Consider the following 24462-nt stretch of genomic DNA (forward strand, 5'->3'; position numbering starts at 1 on the left):
TACAACCAGTGTGAATCTACCAAATTATTCCATGATCCTATGCGTGATGGTACAATAGAAGTGGAAGTTACTTATATTCACTGAGACAACCAGGCATTACATCACATGATGATGTGTGGCAGACCTCTCCCTTAAAAAACTGATAATGTATTCCCTGCCCACAGTATTTTGGCTTTTTCTTAGGGACAAGTGAACCTCAAAGCATTCAGTGATATAGATCAGCTTGTGCAAGCATCCATAACCTGAAGGATGTGGTTTTGTGTGTTTTATTTAATTGTTTTTACTGCATGGCTGAATAGTCCTGGTGAAGGATTTGGCCTCGAAGGAGAATAATGTTTTTCATAATTTCCTAGTGTTTGCTCATTTCTAACATGTTAGCACAGGAAGGACAGCAATACTGCAAGAAATATAATCTTGGCAGCATTTTAAGCACATCCCAGTTCATTAGGATTTTCTTAAAAACAACAAATACTTATATTGATCAAAAAGTAATGGTGTATTATATTCAAATAATCTGATTATGCTATGTTGACTTGCAGTTTGTATTACTACTTTTACACTATGTTCTAATTCAGGGTTTTATCACAAAACCCCTGAGATTTCTCTGTGCTTTGCAAAACACTGTGTACAGCAATAAACAGAATCCATTGTTTTCATTACTCATAGGTGTACTGCTTTTAATGGTGACAGATTCAGAACAGTATATGTAAATATAATATAAATATTAAAATATAAATTAGTGATGCAGAACATGGAGAAATGCCAAGGCCTTCAAGTAAAGAAGTGAAAAAGACGTGCACAAATAGAATTTTGTAATCTTCAGAAAATATTCTGAAGAGCTACTGGGATTTTTTTCATGATTATGAAGGAAACTTTTTATTCAAATTTGTTACCTCTCCTGGGATAAGACCATAAGACAGTTAAAACAAGGGTCAAGCAAACTGTGCCCAGCTCTTTAAATTAGCCAAGTGAAAATGCACATACTAAATTGTATACTGTACTTTTAGTGCTGTAAAGATCAATTATCCGCACAAACGAAAGGAGACTTTGTGTATCACTTCAGTTATAAAGACTTTAACAGAACTTCGGAACATAACTGAAGAATTTTGCAATCTAGGATAGGAATCCCATTCAACCCAATGAGATTTAAAACACAAATTTGGTGCACAAGTCAACTTTAGAAGTCAAGATTAGAAACATTTTCATGTTAATGTGAGGAGAGACTGTGTGACTAGAGCACATTTAGAAAGCTCAGTTGGAACAAAAGGCTCTTGAACACAATAGTTTTACAATAAAACCAAACAAATAAAAATGCTGTCAAGGTAAAGTTACCACTTTTGCTGAGAAAGGAAGTATGCATACATGAATGTTATATAAAAATTAAATAAGTTTTCTTTGATCTGTTAACAAGAAAGCTAAACAAGCCAGTGGATATTCTCCAAATAACTTCTCACTATTAGAATTTTTTTTGATGTCCAAATTGCTTCCCAAAAAGAACAAACATGGGTCCTCTGGGAGAAGAGACCTGAAAGCCAGAAATAATCATTCTCTACACATCCTATTGTTAGGTGATGTCCAATGTTAAGAGTTTCGTAGAACTAAAGACAAAGACCATTTAGTTAATTTCCTTCAAATGGTTTCATATGAATAGCAACAGGACTTTAAGCAGGTTTAAGCAGGTAAATACTATCCTCTTTGGTTTTGTGAATTTTAATTGACTTTTCTGCACTTCTGGACTACTCTCCTTCTTTCTTCATTTAAAAATTCAGGTTTTGAGAAATCAGATTAAGCCTTTGTGTTCTACCCATCATCAGTCAGCAATGACCAATGCAATGGGGTGGGAGTGCACTTCGCTGGCCTCAACACAGTGTCACTGAGTAGCATTAGGTGGCACAACCGCTGCACACCTCCTCAAGTGCCTTGTCCAGCTCTCATCTCTTGGTGTCCCTCATAAACTACCCATGGTGAAGGCTCTCAGAGCACAACAACTTGCCCTGCTACCAGTACTTCAGAGGTGTCTTTTTTCTTGGAAGAGCTATCAAACCCCTCTGTGTAAACCTCACAGCCTCCCCCTCTGTAACATTCAGACTCTGCTTGCCTTCAGCAGATGGTCCCTGGCCCCCAGCCCCTCAACTGTAGTCTGCAAGGTCACTCAGGAGTCAAGGTGGAGTTAGACAGTCTGTCCTATTTTACAGCTGACAGTTCCTGTTGGGTGACGGGCACCAGAAAGAACCCGGACCAGAAAATAAAGTTAATGATTACAGATCATAGAATCTTAACTGTAAATGGTGGGTTCTTCCTCGTATGTCAAATATTTATTTCCCTCTTCTCATGTCAGCCTCCACCACGAGGACAGGGGAGCGGTTCCATAGGCAGGAACTGCATGGACCAGAAAATTGGCCAGCTGTTTGTGCGTCCAAAGGCAAGTTAAGTGGCTACCTTCTCCTGGAACTTCAAATTACCTGATCGGGTTTAATACTTCTAAGTTCACCTGAGGAAGTCTTAATCATGGTGAGTTAATCGTTCAATGCACATCTGACCAAGGCCCTTGGCAGTGAAAAATGTTCCAAAGTGCTTTTAGTAGATGGATGTTATTGCTTTCCAGTGTAGAGTGCCAAACAATGTATTAAAAAAGACACTGTATGCAACTAATTATCAGTCAGGAATGTGAGGTTAGGGAAAAAGGTGTTGGAATGCAATAATGAGTACAGAAAAGGCAGCATTTAGTGTAATAGAAAAATCAGTGCACCAAAGATTCAATTCTGCAAGAGCAGGTGTTCTGCAAGTTAGATGTCTTAAACTCATCACTACTTTTAAGAACAATGTTGCATATCATTCCATTTTGAAATTCTATTGTTATAAACATGAAAAGATTTATTTATATAACATGATCTACACAAAAAGAGTAAGACTAAAGCTTTGGACCATCACAGATACATATAGGTATTAAAAGGACACTTGTACAATCAATATCTTTTTTCATATGTTTCTTGTCTGTCACCAGTTTTAGGTGTGCACTGTATATTTGTAGAAAGCTTATTTGATGGGAAAAAATGTGAAACTGAGAAGGAAACTATTTTCATAACAATGCTCAATCATTTGCTTCAAAACTTTTAATTAAAATTTAAAATAAAAGGCACATTTTTCCTTGTTCAAAAAAATGCTGAAAATTGCAGTAAAGAAAATGAGGACTTATATCTCTACAGAATTCCTTTAAGCTTCACTTTACCTAATCAAGTCAAAAGCATAAGTTATCCATCAAGAACAAAATGTTACATTTGACTCAAAGAAACACTAGAGTTCTAAATACATTGTGGTTCATAGTTATTTAAATATTTTTAAAAATTACTATAAAAACCTTAATAATACCACTACCATTAAAAAAATCTATTAAGCTTTTCAAGTCATATTCACTTTCTGTGATGTTTTGCAAACTTTCCATCTTATTTCGGTACAATATTTCAACGCTATACAGTCTTTTTTATGAGTTTACAATACAGCAACAGTAACAACAAAAATAACAATAAAGCCAAATTCTTGAAGTCTTCTGTTTTCACTCTTTTCTTGAAGCTCCAATTATTGGTTTTCTTCCTTTCCGCGACTATAATCATACTATTCCAAAGGAAAGATTTTACACAGGTTTGCTGTGAGCAATATTTATACATATGGTTTCTACTTCACTGCATTTTATTTTTCAAGTCTGCACTGCCAAGAAACTGCACATTTGCAAAAAACATTTACCATACAATTTGACGACTCCTTTACAATGGCCCGAATTAAACATTAAAGTTTGTGTGAAATACCATCTACACAGAGTACAGATTAACAAATTAAGGCCTGAATACTGCCAGTCAACACACAGAGACAGCACTGCTATACTGATGTTCACATGGAGTTCTGTTGAATTTCAGTGAATCTCATTACATGGTTCCACATGCTCAGCCATCTGTAGGATGAGAGTTTGACTTTGCTGCTTAGGAGTCACTGATGAGCTCCAGGCCTACTATCTTGCAACAAAGCCCATGAAGACAAACTTCACCAGTTGCAAAGGCTGTATCTATGCTGTATTCGCTGCAGGATCTTAGATTCAGGCTGAATATTAACAGACAACATCAAAATGATTGTGTTTTGATCTAGCAGGTCTTATCATCCATGAGTTCTAGCAGAGGAGCGTGCTTTTATCCCTCATGAAGGTAACACCTGAAAGCATGCAAGACACACTTTAAACAATGGATGATTTAGTACCCAGTTGATTACCTGCCATTTTTATCAGATTTTTTTTATTCACATTAAAAAGGGTTAATTTTTCTAGAATGTATCCCAAAAGAAGGCATCATCCATTTTCATTGGGCCAAGATATGATCATGATCAGAAGTTTGTGGGGGTAGAAAAAGCCAATCTTAACATAAATGAGCTATGAAATACTTTCTAAACCGCAAAATCAACATTATTAAGTCCTAGGGAACTATCAAGCAGGACAACTAAAAATCACATTCAAACTAATTAAACCAATCTTATTCAAGTTTCTCTTATGTTCATCCATTAAAGTTTATAATTAGCTAGTAAGATAAGAAACAAGGGGGATTGTTTTTCAGTGTCTTTCCCATTAACCTAATTTACCAGAATAGCTATGCTCAAAGCAACAAAAATTTAGGTTTTGTGTTCTTCAAGATCATCTACAGCATTTTAGTATGTCTAAATCTGTATACCTTTGCTGCTTACTTCTAAATGTGCTGGTTTTTAACAGCACATTGTTTTGCTGTTAAAAATAGCCCTCTTTATTAATCACGTACTCAGTACAATGGCGACACACTGTCTGTTCTAGTACACATAAAGTGTCGTATCTTCTAGCAAACAACACCCTTGGGAAGAAAATAAACCTGAGGTAACTATTTACAGTGATTGGCGGCAAGTATTTCATGGTTTTTGTTTATTTCTACATCGGGAAGAATATTCCATCTGCTTTAAAGATAAAACTTTAGCACTGAAATAACATACCACTTGTAATATGGTGTACAATTGGAAAATACTGCCAAAACCTCAGCTGCCATAACTCTCTATAGTCTTGCAATTGTTAGGGATATGGTCCCAGAGCATAAAATGCTACATGATAAAATAGGATGCAATATTGTGGATTGACTCTTTTTTTTTTTTGCTATATGTATAAGAAACAGTAACTTTTCCAGAAGTTCTTATCCACTTTTCCCTAGAAATGTGGAAGTAGTGTATTGCTCAAAGCACTATTTTTGAGGTTGGCTTTTAGTTTAGCTAGAAACATTTTTGGATAGGCAGCAGAAACCCATGCTACAGTTCACAGAAGTTAAACATCCCAGATCAGAACCAGTATCTTTACACAAGGTTTGATTTCCTACTTTTTTAAAATAATGTCATGAATACACTGTGATCCTAAAACAAAAATTGAAAAGGACAATGAATATTCTTAGCAAGGAAAAATAATCTGCCTTCATTTTTTACTTCACAGAAATGAAAAACATTTACATTAGAATTAGCCTGGAACATATTTTCAGCAATAAAATTAGATACTAAACCAGAAACTTAATGCAATAATAGTGAAGATGTCCTCTGTTTTTCACAGATCACACTACACAGACTGCAGACTACTATAAAAAATAGATGATGGTAAGTATTTGAGGGAAGTAAACAGACGGTCCAAGCCCACTAATCCAACATGTAATAACATTTGCCTGCAAATCAGGAACACATAGCTATAACTGATGTGCTGAAAGAAAGAAAACAGAATATTTATTGAGATTTCCACCAGAGACCATTTGGATTTGATGTTATCTCAAGATAAATTTGACAGAACAGCCATTTTGCTCTAAATTACATAGACAGTATTAATTTAAACACAATGTCACTAGCAGATGTTAAACCAGTGAATCTGCCTCTACTTAGAAGGCGTAAAAGAAAAACTATGTAAAAAATTTAGAAGTTGTAAACTTCTATTTTTTTTCCTTTTATTACCAATCATTAATCTGAGAGATGTCACCCAACATGTTGTTTATTTAGCTCTTGATCTTTATTTGTCATAATTTTATAGATGATTTTTAATTTCTCCTTGGGAGTTGTTTATAGAGTTACTGAAGTAAATGCTTTTATGGCTTTTAGGCCTAACAAATCTTTTCCTCGCAAACAATCACATTTGTGTAAAAACACCTGCAGGACTGAAGACTAAAGGATTTAGCCCATATTTTTTCCTAAAAAAGCTAGCCCCAAACCAAATCTGTTTCTCTGCAAAGAAACTTGTGCTTATTCTTGATCAGGTTTTTGTGCCTAATGCTAACTAATACTCAAATACTTGAGTTTACCCCTAAAGCACGAGACAGAAAAAAATTTACATGTGATAAAACAAAACCTCTGTTAAATATAGCTATGCACAAAAAAAATGGTTTGCTAATACAATCCTTTATGAAAAATTTAACCTAATATTGCTGTAATATATAAGCTGAAAAGCAAGTATCACTGATCCATTAGAGGACCTTCTTTAGAAAAGTAATAGAGCTGAGAATGAATCCTGCAAATTTGGGTTGGTTTTACCCTTTCATGATTCTATTGACAAGCCTCAGAAGTAGGATTTCTGCCATCCATGATGATGATATTTTAATACCAACAAGCCTTACTATAAAGTATTGCGGTTTACCAGCACAGATCACCTCATGGTTAGAGACTAAAACACTTTTTTTGCTGTGCCATATGGTCTGGTACAGAGAAATTAACCACTACCTTTTGCAGTTATTAAATTGTTCTTCTGTTTCCAGTGGGGAATCAGGTAGGTGATTAGAAGTCCTAATCATTGAGATTATCCATGCAGGAAATATACCACCTAGTCATTTTTTCAGCTTCTTTAAGTGGAAGAAGTACCTGCAATATGGAAAATACCCCAGAGGGCAGCAGCTTGGAGGTGAAGGGTTGAGGGTGTAATTGTTTTTGCTGCCTACTGGTGGCTGGTGTCTTTGGTGCAGTGTTGTGGCAGGGTCAGGCTCCCTTTATGCCAGGGCCTACATGGAAAGAAAATATGGTGACAACCACAAAGCACTTGGATTTGCCCTTAAAAGCAAGGTCCTTCTTCCAGGGGACTGCAGAGGAAAGAAGAGGGAGCAAGCTGGAGAAGGGATGAGGATAATTTCATAGAATCATAGACTATCCTGATTTGGAAGGGACCCACAAGGATCATCCAAATACTGGCCTTGTGCAGGACAGTGCCAGGAATCACACCATGTGCCTGAGAGCATTGTCCAAGCACTTATTTCACATGATAAATATTCTCTTGACACCCTGGGACACTTGCTGGACTAGCAAAACCTTGAGATAGAGAGACCCACATCAGGGGGGAAAGACTGCCTACACCTTGTGGGAGAGGGGAATACTGCACCTGGGTAATCCACTGCATTCTTGCAGGCCAGAGATGCCTCAGCAGCTCCCAAGTCCAGGAGTTACAGCTGCACTAAATCATCAGTTTCCCTATCTAACCCCAATTTAGCACCAATTTTCTAACACTAAGGTGGATCCATGCAACTGAATTTTCACCTGTTTAGTGTGTGGGTGCACAGCCGTACAGGCGAGATTACATTCTCCACACAACCAACCAACATTACATCACTGTCCTAAAGCATTTGCAACTTTATGAAAGTGAAGAAATTCAATATCTCTTTATTTGTAGCAAGAAGCCAACTTCTTGCTGGCTATTTTTCACAAGAAGAATCTCTGACAATCATGCAGAGCAAGCAATTGTTAATTAAGCTAATCATTTGGAGACAGGCAGATCTGTAGACATCATCATGCACACCCTGGTGCTGTCTCTGCTAGTTCTTCCCTCCATTCTCCTGTAAAGGCTGTTCTACCTTTTTGCTACCACTAGTTGCTTTGTTTTTCAATGGTCATGTCAGTGGACACAGGGAAGGAATGTTGGGCACTGTTAAGATAAGGAAGGGACAAACAGTTTCTTTTCTCAGAATGTACAAACCTTACTTTTTTAATGATTTCCCCATAAATCCAGAGTTTATTCAAAATGCACACACACTGAACAACAGCAACTCCCATAAACAGACTTGGTTGTTCTTATTCAGTGGGAACTGTGACTGCTCCTCAGTTTAGTCCAAAACACATCTCTCTGCCCCTGACATGGGCAGTGAGAGCAGCCTCTTCCATAACTTTAATGATACATTTCCTGCTTATTGCTCTAGTCTGTCTGTCCTTGCTGTGGGTTTTATTGGCAAAACACTTAAGAAATGTATAAATATTTTTTATGCTCAAATATTGTGGGGGTTTTATGGCCTTATTAGGCCAAATTTATCTCAAGCAGAGTTCTTTGTATTCACACAAGACAATAAAAGGTTACTGAAACTTGACCAGTTTTTGTCAAGAAACACAAATTTCTGGATCACAGGACATTTTGTCTTCAAAGAAGACATACTAAGTAATTCTGAAAGCTGCTGTACTGAGCTTAATTTAATAGTGACTCAGGAAATGATGTCTCTAGTGAATTTAGGCCTACTTCTGGAAGTTCTCTTTGACATAGTCCCACAGACCTTTGAAGGGAAATTGGGACCATAGGAACAGAACATTTGCATTAGGTTACTCAAGATCTTTCCAACCTTACCTATTCTGAAGAGAGTGTTAATCTAAATAGTATTCTTGTTTACATTATGTGAATCGAATCCACTCACATGGGCCCAAAGGTGAAAAATTTGGAATCAGTTACTGGCTTATCTTGCTAACAGATGTGCTTCAGTTAGACACAGGGGTGACCAGAGTGTTTGTTTAGAAAGTATGGTCATGTTTTGGCCCCTCATTTTCAGCATGTAGTATTAGGCCACACAAGCAAGTGGCTGGCGAATAGGCCTGTATGGGGAGGTATCCTAATAGCTCTTCTGAGGGAATTAGCTTTGCCTTATGTTAAATATACTGGCGTGGGTTATATTATTTTTTCCCCTACACATTGAACCCAAATTTGCCATTAATAATCAGCAGGTTTTCCTGTGTCCCATCTTTTGTAAACTGCTTTTCAGAAACAGAGAGCTCATGACTCCTTCAACATTAATCAGCCGGAATAAGAAACAGCATGGAATAAGAAGTCAATGTTAAGTAGGCATTAGAGACTCCAAAAGCTGTTAGCATTATCTGACTAATAAGCAGTGGTCAGGAAAGTGTCACTTTGTAGGCTGATAATACCATCATTACTTTGAAGTGGTGCACGCACCAGCAGAGAAGGAACACTGCTGTTTCTAGAACAAAGGCATCCTGCACACACTAAGGGAGAAAGCAGATATGAAACCAGATGAAAGAATAGAAGAGGGTTTTCTGGTTTACTAAGCTGCCAGAGTACCAAAACTGTACATATGAGGCAAAGGAAAACAACTGCACACATATAAGGAAAAAGCCAAATGTGTGGGATTCTAGTTGCTGCTGAATGCTTTATTCCTCTGGATCAGCACCAGTATGTGAAAGAACACAGCAGAGAGCAGTGGGAATTCCTCCAAGACTAAAAGGAAGATAGGAATTATTAATTAGAACTTGAAATAAAGTGTGTGGACCGATAAATGCAAAAATCCAAACAGAAGTCTATGAACAGAGAGTGAAAGGTTAATTACACCTGGTATTGTTATTCAAATTACCTGGGAGCTGGAGAGAGGCACTGTTCAGCCTTTGCATGGGTAGGCAAAGCTGACCCACAGATAGCTGGCAATGGTAGCCACATTAAAACTTACTTTCTGGTGTTCTAAAACACTTCAGGGTAATAGCTATATGATCATAAAGGTTTGCCCTTCAGTCAAAGCAACATAGTTTTCTGCTTGGATGGCATTGGCACTTTATCTTTGATTCTTTTAATGTTGAATACCACCTATGACAGAAAAACAGATCATTTCTTAGTATAGCACATCTTGTACTAGGCTATTTGAACTTCTATTTTCCATGACTTAGAGGGGAAGAAAAATCAGAGAAAGACAGACAAACAGAGGACAGATTGCTTTTCAGTTAAAAGTTCAGGAAATGTTTTCCCAATCCAGGCAGATTATGTTGGTAACTGAGAAGCTGAAGAATCATCATTACGATAATTTTTTTCCCTTTTTCATTGCTTCATTAGCCCAGAGATAGCAATGCCCCTGTGGGGCCTCACTTCTGATTCTCTGAGGAAAGCTGAGCAGTCTTCAGAGCCACAAGATGAAACAAAGCTGCAGCTATGAAGAGTGGGGCAGAAGCTTTGGCATCTTTCCCTCCCACAAACTTTCATTAGAGGTCAAGCAAACTACTGAGGCCTGCTATTACAGAGATGAAAGAAGAACAGTTTTGTGATACTGCTGATATATGCAAATAAATAAATGAAATAGGAAAGACAATTGAGACTCCTCGATTCCAGTTAGGAAAACACAAAATGACAGCTTTCACAACAGACTGTTCCTGGAATGCTTTTCAACCTTCTGACCTCAAAGTCTTACAGTCCAGGAAAGGACAGTTTGTTACACAGTGCCTGAGTTCAGTGACTATACAGGCTTTAGACAGCAGTAAATTCATTCACCCCCCTTTTTGCCCTCCATGGTTCCCAGGTACTTTATTAGGCAGTGGTGTGTCATGGTTTAGGAATGGTACTCCCCAGTTTAGTGCTCCTACTAAGAGTCTCCAGACCACACTGTCCCTTGCTGGCTCCTCCCTCCCCCTCCTCATGAGGCAGGATAGAGACGAGAATGGGAGATGAGAAAGGTAAAGATCCTGGTTGAGATATGAGCAGTTTACTGGAAACAGCAATGAGATAAGAAAACAAACAGTAAGGGCAACAATACTAATGAAAGAAGGTACAAGAAAGAGGCGAACGATTCACACTGAAACTCCCTGACAACAGAGGATACCTCACTGCTCCCTCTGCTACACTATGCCAACCCCAGAAGAGACTCCCTTCCACCCACCTCTGGCAATGATGTAAGGTGGTATAGAATAACCTCTGGGTTCAAGCCATGCCCCCTCCTGGCTACTACAAAAATTAACCCTGTCCTGTCCAAAACCAAGTGTAAGGTGATAGATAAAACCACATAAAAGAAGAAAAAAGGCTTCTTGTAGTTTCCTGGAAAAACCCTGCACCTCAGAAGACGTTCCCAGAAACTGATAAAAGGATTAAAATGAAGAAAGAAGTGATAGGGAGACAACATGGCCTTTTTTTGGGAACATCCTGGCTGCCGGGAACTCATGAAGTGGACACTTGGGCCTATTTCATCAGTCTATCACTCCAAAATTAGTTTATTTATTATAGCCATTCAAACTGCCTAAAGAAAAAGGTATAAAAAGAGATTGAACTTAAACAAAAATCAGGGAGAAGTTCCATCCATTCTGTGGAGGTAACCAAAGGGCTACCTTTCTCTCCCTCCACCTTCTCGGGATGCCTTGGGATGAGCAGTCACTTTATCCATATACACTGATTTTACTTTTGCTCCATAGTACTTTAAAATTTTTACTTATTCTTTGTTAGTTCTTTTGTTTTAGGGAGGGTGTTTAAGCTTTGCTTTACTTATTCTTTGTAAGTCGTCTTATTTGTAGGCTGCTTTTGCTTTAGGGCATGGCTTAAGTTTTAGCTTTAAGTTTGTAAGTTATTTGTAAGTTGCTTTAAAGCCTGTGGTTTGTGAGTGGCTTTGCTTTAGAGTTTTTGCTTAGGTTTTGCGGTATTAATATTCTTTGTAAGTTGCTTTGCCTTAGAGTGCGTGCTCATGCCCGGCCTTGCTGTTGTTGCTACATGATTTCAGTATAACTTCTGCAGTTAAACATTATCACAAGCCCTATAAGTTGTCACAAATTTGTATTAATAAGCATGTTTTTTTGTGAACTGTTAGAGTGACTCTGTTTCTAGGCGCTGACAGTTTCGTCGACAGCAAAATAACTCATAGGAAAAACTTGCTGAGGGGTTTTCCTACAGCTATTAAAGGCGGTCCTTATTTAAAAAGGTATCAAATGTCCTGTCTGTCTCAGTGAACCTGTTAAGGAAGAGTCTCATTAGGTGAGAAGCTAACAGACTGTTTTGGACGTTAAAAGGCTTTCACCTCTGGGGAACACTGACTGACAAAAAAATAAATTAATACAGGTTGGGCAGAAAATTCGTCTTTTCTGCCCCTTTCCATGTGACACCAGGACATGGTGTTACAAAATCTGCCAATAAAATCCATGGTGCTCCTGGGAGCTTGAAAGACACAGTCCACAGAATATCTCACATGTCAGAAATAAAAGAAAACCCAGACCTAGCTTTTACAGTCATTACCACTACAATAGAAAGTAGAAATTAGGAAGGACTTATAACCCAGTAAATGGATAAGTTTTAAAACAGCAAAATTAAATTTTGTGCCATCTTCTGATCTGAAGGATATTGCTAGGAATTTGTAGGGCAGGGAATTTATATTGCTTCCTAAAATATTCGCATGGTTCCATTCAAAAAGCTATAAAGATGAAATTAGGATATGGAAAAAAACCCATACTAACCTGCATATTTTCCAATTTAAAATAAGTATTAAAGATTGCTTTTATTATTTCCCTCCACCAACAGAGAACTACTATACAGCCAAGAGAAGACAGAAGCTGCTGCCTACTTTCTAAAATCCTCTTGAACTCAGGACCATTCAATGTCTTTTAATTAGAAAGATGTACTAAAGCACAAGGAAGCATAGCAGCTTATTAGTTGCTCCTCTCCAAAGTACAGATGATAGGACAATTTAGAAGAACATGCTGATATCTCAGCACACCTCACTCCAATCAGGTTTTTCATGACACAGGCACTAGAGCAAACAAACAGGCCCACGTGGCTGTAAGTTAACTTCTGCCTACAATGAGCATCAGCAGATGAAAGGAGGGTACTCCCAGCTCTCTGAACAACCCCAGTTTTCTCAGCCTGTGTTTGTAGGAGAGGTTTGTTACCATTAACTTAAGAAAGTGATATTAAGATGTAAATAATGCTTTACATAATTGTACTTGTTTGCTACAGAAGAACTACGCAGCAACATCTGTGCCCAAATTTCCCATCTCCACTTTCTGTAGATGGCAGATGCTTATGTCTTCTGCCTTCCTTTCACTCAGCACAGGCCGCAGGTCAGCCTTTGCCCCCTCATTTTCCACCAGTCCCTCCTTCCCCCTCACGGCTGTTAGCATCCTTCTGCATCATGTACATACAAGCAATTTGAAACCCAGTTGGAATGTCCACAGAAAAGTAAACAAATGAAGCTTGGATATTAATGTACTGCCCTTTTAAGCCTTTTTTTCCCTATTGCCACAACCCCTGTCTGTATTAAGTTCTAGTTGGAATTTAAGGAGATTTTTTTACTGACACAGGGATATGCTAGATTAGGGGTCTTTTGCAACATCAGGATATCTCATGTCACTTTATACTTACTCCTGAATAGGTAGAAGTCCACCTTTCATAATCCATCTCATTTAATGACATTTTAGCCTATACTGTAATCCAAAATGCTCTTTTCAGCAGGAAATACTTTATAAGGTCTACATCCTGCCATCAGCCCAGGCACTGATCTCCCACTTGAAAACAGTGGAGAAATCTGTGTAAAATATCACTGTCAGGATATGGGTAATCACTGATCTTTTTCTGGCCAGTAGTAGGAGTAGAAATATGCTGGTTTTCTCATATTTAGCAGTTATTTGGCCTGAACTCATTATTTACCTGTATATTATTATTTGAAAAAGCTTGTTTTCTTCAGATCCCTAAAGGGGAAGAGATCCACGCCAAGTCTACCCACACATAATTATGTTTTTCTACAGCAGAACTGTTTTTTTTTAAAAAAAAGTCACTTTTTTGAGTCCAGGGATGGAGAAAAATCTGTCTCCTTGCCAATTCCGGGAATCCAAAAAAAAAAAAATTACTAATTTGAGTTCCATAAAAAATGTTGTCATCTGTCAAAATTCTGTATTCATTTACCAGCTACTTACAAGAGGCAAGATTACTGCATTTTTTTCTTAGACCTAAGCCTCTAGTAGCAAATAAATTGTAATGGAAATACTGACAAGACAGTAAGAAGACAAGGTTAGCAAGGTTTCATGGAAATATATTTCTCCAAAGGCACTCTTAGGTCATCCCTGTCAACTGTTTATTGGTTTGTGTTAAAACATTTTGTAAAAGTACTTGAAGAGGTCAAAAAAGAAGACATCAGTATCTAATCACATTTTGTGATCTACATTTTTAAAAAATCTTCAATTACCACTTACAGTCAGAAAGAGTAAAAGAGCAAAGAAAGGGAAGATCCCCCAAACCCTAATTTCAAGTCTGTAGCACCAAATGATGGTGTGATTTTAAGCTGTACTTACTATCACTGCTTATTATGAGCTTAACAGCATTAAAGGGATGTGTGGAGCTGGAGGAGTGAAGAAATTTCTTCTGTTCACTTTCTGAAGGTATATGCTTACTTGAGAATATCAACTTTCATTTTTAATAGGTTACTAAACCTCACAATTATAGAAAACCTTTAGAAGTATGTCTTCAGCACAAAGAAAATTAAAGGCATGTTTAAAAACTTGGTTTTTACTAGAGGAAATCAGGGGAGGGAATAGCTGACAGATGTTTATAGGACTGAGGTTAACAGTGCAGGATCTATACTCACTTCTCTCCATCTGCAAAATAATCTTTCTGAAAGCAGAATACAAAAAGGAGAAAGTAGAAGATATGTTGAAAGGGAAAAAGGAGGCAACTGAAGGAAACCTTACTCTGTTATTCAAGAAAAGAATCATAGAATCATTTAGGTTGGAAAAGACCTATAAGATCACCAGCTCAAACCATCAAATATAAACAGTGGTATCTTCTGTTCCGTGTTTCCCTGTTCTTTTGCAGCAAATGGCCCAGATTATCAGAGGTAGATGTTACACCATGGGAAGAACACATCTCTGACACAAGGAAAAGGATGTTGTCTGACAAGACACGCTACATCAAAGTTGACACCAAATCATTTGGTAAACCAAGATGAAAAAAAGAAGTGCAGCACACGCAAAGAGATGGATTTTTTGGTAGGAAATAAAATAAATTTTAAAAAAGTTTTACTTATCCAGATTCACTAGCCTCACCAAAATTCCCAGCTGTGCATCAAAAGTAGTTGTAAAGGCCAAGAGGATCAGCTTCCTGCTGCATATGGACTTTTACTCATGCAAACGTAACAGACACAAAACCTCCCATGTGTCTTTTAGCATACAGTTAGTTACTGAAAAGACAGAATAAAACCTGTGGAAACAGGAAAGGGGAAACAGAAGTGCTTGTATCACATCAAATTACAATGTATTTCTACATACTTTATTCTTGCTTTCCAGATGATTTAGTGAACAGCGCTGGCTCTCACACAATCTAAGAAGAGGTTGAGCTGCATGGCTGGGAACAGGAGATGCAAGACAGGTCCATCTTTCAGTGGCAGTGATGTACTGACTCTGTTCATCTGAGCTGATTGAAATGCTACTTCATCTCTCACAGTGCAAAACCAATTGGAGTGAAAGGAATCATTTTCCTAAACCACTTAGGCTACGTAAGAGCGCATCTGCACATTTCCTTTATAACTTTGAACAAGCCCCAGTTTAAGCCATTAAATGAACACCTGAGGTAAGAAAATCTGGCCAGCTGAACTTCTCTCATCTTGCAGCATTGCTAGAAGAGACACTTTCTTAATCAGACAGATAGAACAAACACTTAAAAAGTGAGGGTATTTTGAATTAACTCACAAGCTTTTTGTATGGAGGCTGTAGCTCGTGCTTACTCAGAAAATAGATGAGTCAGTTAAAGATATCTATACCTTCTACCAACATTTCTTGTCTGTGAAACACAGCTGGCAAAAGAAGGATGTGTGCTCATGCTTGCAGCTCTTGTTGCTCCACCAGTTTACACAAAATGCCCATTTCTCACTAGGGTGGTAAAAGCCTAGGTTTTGTTCTGCTGCCTCTATTGTGAAAACGAATGTTGGGAAATGAGACATTTGCCTGAATGCACTCAAAAGTCACTGAGCTGAGCAATGTGGTGACTAGGCAGTCGAAGTTTCACAAAGATAAATATAGTATGCACGTGCACAACCAGCATACAAATAGTTTACATGTGACTACACAGGCATGTACAGCTAATGTCTTTTATGTGGTCTGTGGCTTTTGTTCAGCTCCTAAAGTTTGGCATAATATTGTTCTTTCCCATTTACTGAAGGAGATATTGCAAATCTCACAAATTTGATATAAGGGCCATCTTATGTTTATTAATTTTCCAGGCTCCCTACCCAAAACTCTTACGGTTTGCAAGAAAGAACTTTGATCCCAATTACCTCTGGCTTAGTTTGGAGCCTCCCAGACCCACCACTCCCCTGCAAACAGTCTGCAAAGCCATGACCACCTTCCTTTGTCCATTTAATTGAGAGAGAATTACCCCAGCCTACTACGTGAACTCCCAGGTTTTGCTTTCGTATTTTGAATTAACTGATTTTCAAATCCAAGTCATTAAAAATGGTCTTTTCTGTTGATTAAATTTTACCAAAAAAACCCACCCAACCAACCAACCAAAAAAACAACCTCCACAAACATAACACGATTTCCTTGGTCTGAAGTCACTGTTGGCATAAAAGTACCATGACATATCTGAGGTATAGGTTATACAAAAAAGGAACCAACATGGTTATTTGGAGTAAACAAACCAGTTAGATAATGGAAAAACTTCCATGGACCCTCCAACTGAACCTATGTCTGCAAGCATCAGACTTAACAAAGCTTACTTTCTTTCTTGTTTATGTTTTATGATGGATTGGCTTAAATGTCAGGAAATTTCTGACCCACCCTTGCTTCCTCTGAGCTCTTTTCCCCAAAGCTCAACACTTCAATTTTTCTCTTCTGTGTGGACTCGGCAGTGCCTAAGGCAAGCATTTGATCAATTTAAAGAAACATCAGGAGTGGAAAATGCAGTCCCAGCCCACTCTTGTCCTGGTACAAACATTCATACCATAATGCAATGAAATGGTTTGGATTAAAATTAACTTTTTTTCCTTATTGTTTGGTGGGTTATAGTGTTATTCAAGAGAAGAGTGATCCCAACTCTAACTTGCACATATAAAACAAATAAACTGAGAGTTAATCAGATTTAACAAAAAACTGATTTAAATAGATGGCAATCACTATGAAATACATCAATTTTTTTGTTTCCATGCAGAGGTATTTGGAATATGTGAAAATAACAGGCGTGTGAGATTAAAGATAAACCTGCACAGTCGGACACACTAGGCTGAAGGCCATTTTCCAGTCTCAAAAAAAATATATCTAAGTCATTAAAATAAACTTGCCAGGGCATTACATGCAAATAGTCCAATTAGCACATGGTCTAAAATGCCATGGTTGAATTTGTCTAAGATGCAAAGGACAGAGCACTAGTGGGGGTCATGCAGAGACCCAGTGAAGAGATTTCTCCTCTCTAGCAGGTAATCAGAAGGTTTTTGTATGATCAGAATTTGAATAGGTTGGTTCCTGTGCTGAATACAGTAGATACCTTTTAAAAAGTGTCATGCATCATGGTTGTCACTGTGGCACCTTTCACAATCAACAACTTCATCATAAAAAAACACAGAGAATAAACATTTCTTGTTATTACTGTCATAACTTACCCTTTCTGGACATGATCAGAAACCTCCTGTTTTGTCTAGCAAAATTCAGAATTGACAACTTGAAATGATCCTGAGTGCACATTCATTAATAATCAGAAAGAAATAGTTGCCAGTAGATGGCAGAAAATTATGGATTTTTTTTTTCTTCTGGCAGGCAATAGATAGGAAAAACTTAACTCAGCCAAAGCAAAAATGTCAAACTGTTGTTATCAGAATAATAAAAATGTTATGGAAAGATGTTTTTTATTGATTCATGATGAGGGCTGTGATTTTTTGTTGCTTTTTTGTTGTTGTTGCTTTGGAAATTACAGTGTCAGGAAAAAATCTCCACACGAATCCTGAATCTCCCATCCTTCTCCTTCTGCTATGACTTTTTCCTTTTTCATTTGATGCAACTTTAAGACAGTCCTCCAACACAACTTGGAAAATTCGTCGCCTGAAACTGTCTAAATTCATGTCTGGTTTTAAATGCCCAGAGAAAGCTTGGGTTTGGCTTTAATCTACATGCCAATTAGTTTCCTTAGCCTCAGCACAGACTTTAATTGGATTCACTCTCAGGACAAAATGACCTTTCCATTCACAGCTCTGAAAATTCCTTTTACCCAAAATTTTAGCAACACAATTGTGTATTCATATATTCTTGTGGTTTTGCAAAGTGTTGAAATGAGTTACTCACATATATACAAACAAACTTCAAAACTGCCATGGAAACTTGTTATTACTTGTACGGGTCTAAAAACAGTAACACAAAGGTACACAGGTACACTAGCTATTGATATTATGGTTTCACGGCAGAAAAATTCAGATCAGATATTCTTCTCAACTCATTGTTTTGATCAAACTTCCCACAAGCAAGTTTTATTAACATTTTAAATACGTGCAGTCACCCATACATCTCTGCACAACTCACTCCTCCTTCCACAGGGCGGGTTCTGTTAAAGGGTGGATGTATTTGCACAGAAGAGGTCAATTTGGCCCACAGTTCAACTCCCAAGCAGTCATATGATTGTTTTAGCCGAGTATGAACCTTAAAAAAGTCCTGGTGAGAGAGGTCATTAGTGAATGCTAAATGCCACTCTAACATGTTTGGGTGTTTTGGGGTTTTTTTGCAAGTGTTGTCCATAAGCAGAACTAAGCTCGTGTCTGTCTCAATACCACCTGGGCAACGCTGTGGCTTTGTACAGACATTGAAAATTTGACAAAATTGCAAATTCTATGAAATCCTGATAGTTCAGTGAGATTTTTTTACCACTGTGTTTGAATGAGCTCAGGTTTCATCAGATGTAACTGTAGGGTGGAAGAAGAACATGTTGGCCAAGTGTGACTCCTGCTCCTCTGCTTTTTAAAGAAGAAGAATTGAGACACTGAATGCCAAGGGAGAAGAAAGGGACATTATGTGAGAGGCAACATCAGTTCATCACCAACACACAGAATGGGAGCTGAGAATTAGCACTACTGATTTCATTGCCAGTCCTATGGATGAACTTTCACAAGGAGTATTTTTTTCTGAAATCAATTGTCCCGGTCCATCACATGGACACACACCTTTTCAGGATGCTTTAATACCTCTGACTTCAAACATATATTATCTCATTCTTTCAACAAATTTCATTTTCTCTGCCATACAAATCAGTAGTTGCTTCCTACGACCATTCAAGTTTCTACACTGATGTGATAAAACATATATTCCTATTTCCAAATTTGAGATTAATTCTGAAGAGCTCTATTTGGTCAATCTCAGCACAAAGTTGGAATGGTGAAAAAAAGGTAGGTTTTGGCCACAGCTTTATTTCATACCTTCCAAGCACCAGCTCTAGAAAGGGCTTGCAATACTTAGCAATATTGCATATTTTGCAATACTAAGCTTTCCGGAAAACCAAAGACAAATGAGCTCCCCCTTCCTCTGGCCCTTATTTCAGTCCATTAAATATCTAATTATTTCAAGATCTTTAGCTTGAATGCTTTCCACATTGTCTGGAATTCTGTTTTCTTGAAAGATGGACTTCTAGGTAAAGCCATTGTAATTACTTGTAAAAAGATTACCTTGTGTACTGTTTATTACACCACACTCATTCTGGGTGTTTAGGATGACCATAAAAATAACAATTTGCTAATTATTCAGTTCTGTGTTTAAAATGTCACCACTTCTGTCTGTTTGGCAACATTAAGTGTAATTAAATACCAAACTTCAAAACAAAGTAGCATTAAATGTCCAACACCTTGACAAAAGTGATGAATTTGTGAGGATTCATTGACAGAATGCAGTAGGTTTATACCGACATTTGATAAGTTTATCAACTTTGTTTGATCTTTAGTTAGTCAGAAAATATTGTATTTACATATGGCTGGATTTATGCAGTCTGTTGGAAATGATCCAGTGTACTTGGCAAGAAAGGAAGATTTTGGCAAAGGATTGCATCTGCATTTATTGGTCTCTTGGGGCAAAGTTGTGTCATCAGGGCAATCTAATAAGACACATTTAAATGTTTCATTAGCATCAATACAAACACATGCAGGGTAAAGCTTCTATTTTTTAGTTTAGGTTTGTACAACTCTAATTTTTTATTTCTTTATGTTTTGAAAGAAGTCTGTGTTGATTCAAATCCACTTGTAATGTGTCTCAGATCCCTTGTGCAGTGCTTTAGTACACCAGCAGAGAAATGCTAATAATCACACACACAAATACACACACACACACACACACACAGAGGGAGTTCTGGTACAGAAGACCTGGCTTTGCACACACACACCAAAATAGATCATACTGAATGTGGCTGTTTCTTATAGATCCTGCAGAAATTAAACACTACATCTTGACTAATTACTCCCCTCACAGTAGCTGGTCCTGCATTTTTGCTTTTGATATGAATATGTTTCCAGTACAACTTTTGTTAAAACTAGGATATTCTCTTCAGGGCACTGAACTAAAAGAGAAGTACATTCTCTGTCTTCAGCAGAGTCAGAATAGTTATTTTGGTTGAACGTTTTCAAGAAGCTAGAAATTCACGTTGTCTCTTCTGCATACATTTTAGAGTTAGCAGTGAGTTTAAAATAGGACCCAAAAAGTGATGCTGACCTATGGCCATATTTGTATATTAAGAATCATGGCATTCTGAGGAACTTTACCTGCACCACTTATTAGAAAGCAAACAAAACCTCCTTGACTTGCGACTCAATTTCCAGGGAGGTGTGCCTGGTGGAGGTGGGAAGATCTGGTGGGGATGGGTGCTTCTCGGATCGGACCATAAATCGTGGAAACCCTGGACACAGAGGCACACACCTTTTCACACTCCTTGTGCCAGAAGGCCTTCATTAAAGACCTGCTCTCTATCTTATCTCTACTAAATTTGTCTGGAGTTTTTCTGCTCCCAATTTTAAGGCAACAGTAGGGAAAGGGGCAGTGGGTTCAGACTAAAAGAGGGGAAGTTTGGGTTAGATATACCGAAGAAATTCTTTACTGTGAAGTATTGGCACAGGTTGCCCAGAGAAGCTGAGGATGCTCCATCCCTGGCAGTGTTCAAGGCCAGGTTGGATGGGGCTCTGAGCAATCTGGTCTAGTGGAAGGTGTCCCTTCCAAGGTGTTCCCTTCACAAGGGTTGGAACAAGATGAGCTTTAAGGTCTCTTACAACACAAACCATCCTATGATTCTAACTTTTTCTTTCCAGAATGGTGCACTATTGCACACAGACATGTTACATTTAAATAGCAGGTTAAAATTCAAATAAGGGAACATAGGATATTAAAAGGCTTTTTCATTTAGAAGAGTCCAGTACTTGTAACAAGGTTCATTGCCAATGAATTTACATGATATAGAGTATTAAAGTGTGCAAACAGAATATGTGGGAAGAAAATTCAGTTCTGAGATGGTCTGGTGTTATACAGGTACATGGCATTGGTCAAGCATTCCATACAGGAGCAATGCAACTGAAGCTACATATTATTCTCTTCAGAACTTAAGAGATAAACAAGTAGCCCTGCACATTGTAATTACTTCTATCGTGGTTTAGATTGTTACAAACTAAACTGCCCTTTTATCAACACTGTCTGCAGTTTAAGTCAAGGGACATCCTAGAAACTGCCTGTGATCATTGGAGGGCAGCAGTACTCACTTGTAGATGAAGCCAAAACGGGAATAAGACAACATGGATAGTGTCAGGGAGAAAACAGAGCCAAGCTGACTGTGATCAGTTGCAGGATCTCACAGGCACAAGGACATGGGTATGCTCTGTGCACACCAGTCTAGGGTTGGAGTTCTCACTCCCCTATGTTCTTGAACTCACAAAAGGTGGCCATCCTGGACAATGGACTCATTTTTTTCTAAAGTGTGAATGCTATCACTCTGTAACTCACGAGTCAGAGTGCCACAGCATCTCTCTTTCAGTTGGTAGCTGGTGGAAGATCACAGATCTAGTGGCTTAAAATGGTCTCACTGACATTAATGGCTTGGGATGGAAGATACATAAAGCCTATAAAATAATTTATTGTGTGTATTATACTGCATTAAGAAGTTATTAAAAGATATCTTATGACTGGAATTAAGTGGCCTGAACAATCAAGTGTCCTTCAAAGTACTGAGCTTGGAAAAAAAACCACTGATACAAAATAACCAAATTTGATATTGCTGAGTGTTACTAGTGATCTAACTTCACCAAACTACCATGCTGAATAAAAGGCTTAGATTCACTGAAATACCTAAATATAGGTCTGTTTCTAAGCATTCAAATAAATTTTAGAGAAATAAACCTACACAAGCAATGGATATTTCAAGGAAGTTTTGATATTATTCATATAATGCCATCCTTAATTCAGATTCCATCATAGTTTAAAATTATAGAATAATTGAAGCTGAGATGGATCTCTGGGAGTTTTCTTGTCCAGTGTCCTGCTCTAAGAAAAGCAGTCCTCACTTTTATATCAGGCTGCTCAGTCTTGTCCAGTCAAGTTCTGCAGATCCTCAACAATGGCAATTCCATGGCCTCTCAAGGAAATCCATTCCAGCACTTAAGTGCTTTCATTACAGAAAGAAAAGAGTTGTAGCAGATAATTTGTTTTGATTATGTGAACTGACAGGAGAGCATCTCTTTTCTCAAAAAACTCTGTTTCCAATCCTTCTCTTATATAGACTATCAGAAGCATAGGACTAAAATGTTGCCATTCAAGTGAGATTTACTGATTTAACCTGCCTTTAGGCTCAAGGTAACAACATTTAATTGCCTGCGTCTCTGTGTTTTATGCTGTGGGTAAGCATTTAGTATGCACCATGTGCAACACAGCCAAGGAAGAAAAGGTCGATTTCTCTCTGCCTACTATGGCTGGCATCCCAATTTCTGGGATAAAATCGCAGATGTAACCCTGAATACATCCTTCCAGTACCTGAAAGGACCCTACAAAAAAGATGGAGAGAGATTATTTACAAAAGCGTGTAGTGACAGGAAAAGGTGGAATGGCTTCAAACTGAAGGAGAGTAGGTTTAGATTATCTATCAAGAATAAAAACTTCCCTATGAGGGTGGTGAGGCACTGCAACAGGTTGCCCAGAGGTCTGGATGCTGCATCCCTGGAAGTGCTCAAGGCCAGGCTGGATGGGGCTCTGAGCAATCTGGTCTAGCGGAAGGCGTTCCTGCCTACAGCAAGGGGGTTGGAAAGAGATGATCTGTAAGGCACCTTTTGACCCAGGTTATTCTACAAGTCTATGTTCAAAATTGCTACTGGGTTGTTAATACCACAGGGCTTCCCTCTCAATTTATTGACAATCCACCCCTGGAGCTCAGCTCATCAGGTACTGGAGGATTTTTCACCTTTATTTGAGTAACATGAACAAAGTGCTGGCCATTTCACTGGTCACCCAGCAATGCACAAAACCTTAATGACTATAAGTTCTTGCTTCCCACCCACACAGAGATCCCTATCTGATTTCAGATGGTTCCATAGGGAGAGTTGTCGTTTGTATACAACATCAATAAATGAACCTTTTCATCTTTCCTTAATTTATCATTTCTCTTTCCAAAAGAAAAGTCCTCTGCAAACAGTCACTAATTATCTCTACGCCCTTCCCAGGAGGTGAGTGGGTTGATGACTTCCTTTCTGTTTCTGTTTCTCCTGTGCTGCACTTTGCCTTGCAAGAGCATCAGCTAGCTGTTTTTCCCATCTTTCAGAAGGCCACCAAGCAGGCTTCATGCCTTCTCTTCAGAATGAGGGTTGCCAGAAAACTGGGTTTCTGTTCTGTCCTATTTTCCTCAGGGCTCGTGGGATATGAAGAAGGAAGGCTGATGAAGACATCCGGCAAGTATCTGCCTACCTTCCTGTTGCTTGAAACAACATTTGACTCAAGATTGGATAAAGTTTATTTAAAGCAGCAACTTATTTGATTCAAATGGATTTGAGAGTCAATGCAAACATTCAACAGAGTTCTAATTACCAGTCTCCTGCCTACATTATCCTAGCATCTGAATCAAAATAAATCTGATGGACTATAATAAAATACTTGGCAGAATTTTTGTGTTACAACAATGTCCTCTTCGGTTCCACTGAGATTCCTTAAGTGCAAACTGATATTGTTCCATGGGATACTTCCAGCAGGCAAGATTTGTATTTCTCATGATAAAAAAAAAAAAAGGCAAGACAGAGGAAGGGAGAAAGGCCAATACTGAATAGTTCAGTTTCATCCAGATTAAAGTGAAATTAAATGGTATCTTTGTTGTTATTTCAGTATGTTACATCTTCAGCATCTCAAGAATTGGTGTCAGATCAAGCTCTAAGGAAAGAAAAAAAATAAAAAGGTGTGTGTATATATATATATGTGTGTATATATATATATATACACAGAGAGAGAGAGAGAGAGAGAAGGAGGGGTATT

The 24462-nt window shown here is 38.1% G+C and overlaps 1 long non-coding RNA gene across 2 annotated transcripts; it reads left to right on the forward strand.

Moving 5' to 3' along the window:
* The first annotated feature begins 2329 nt into the window (after positions 1-2329).
* Positions 2330-24324, forward strand: LOC135409035 (uncharacterized). Of its 2 annotated transcripts, none has more exons than XR_010427992.1 (3): positions 2330-2511; positions 5597-5640; positions 23847-24324. It is a non-coding gene; the product is annotated as an uncharacterized LOC135409035 (long non-coding RNA). The 2 variants fall into 2 exon arrangements; XR_010427993.1 differs by lacking the exon at positions 23847-24324 and adding an exon at positions 10106-10579.
* The last annotated feature ends 138 nt before the right edge of the window (positions 24325-24462 follow it).

Source organism: Pseudopipra pipra, chromosome 2 (genome assembly GCF_036250125.1).
Source record: "Pseudopipra pipra isolate bDixPip1 chromosome 2, bDixPip1.hap1, whole genome shotgun sequence".
In the NCBI taxonomy this organism is placed as follows: Eukaryota; Metazoa; Chordata; class Aves; order Passeriformes; family Pipridae; genus Pseudopipra; species Pseudopipra pipra.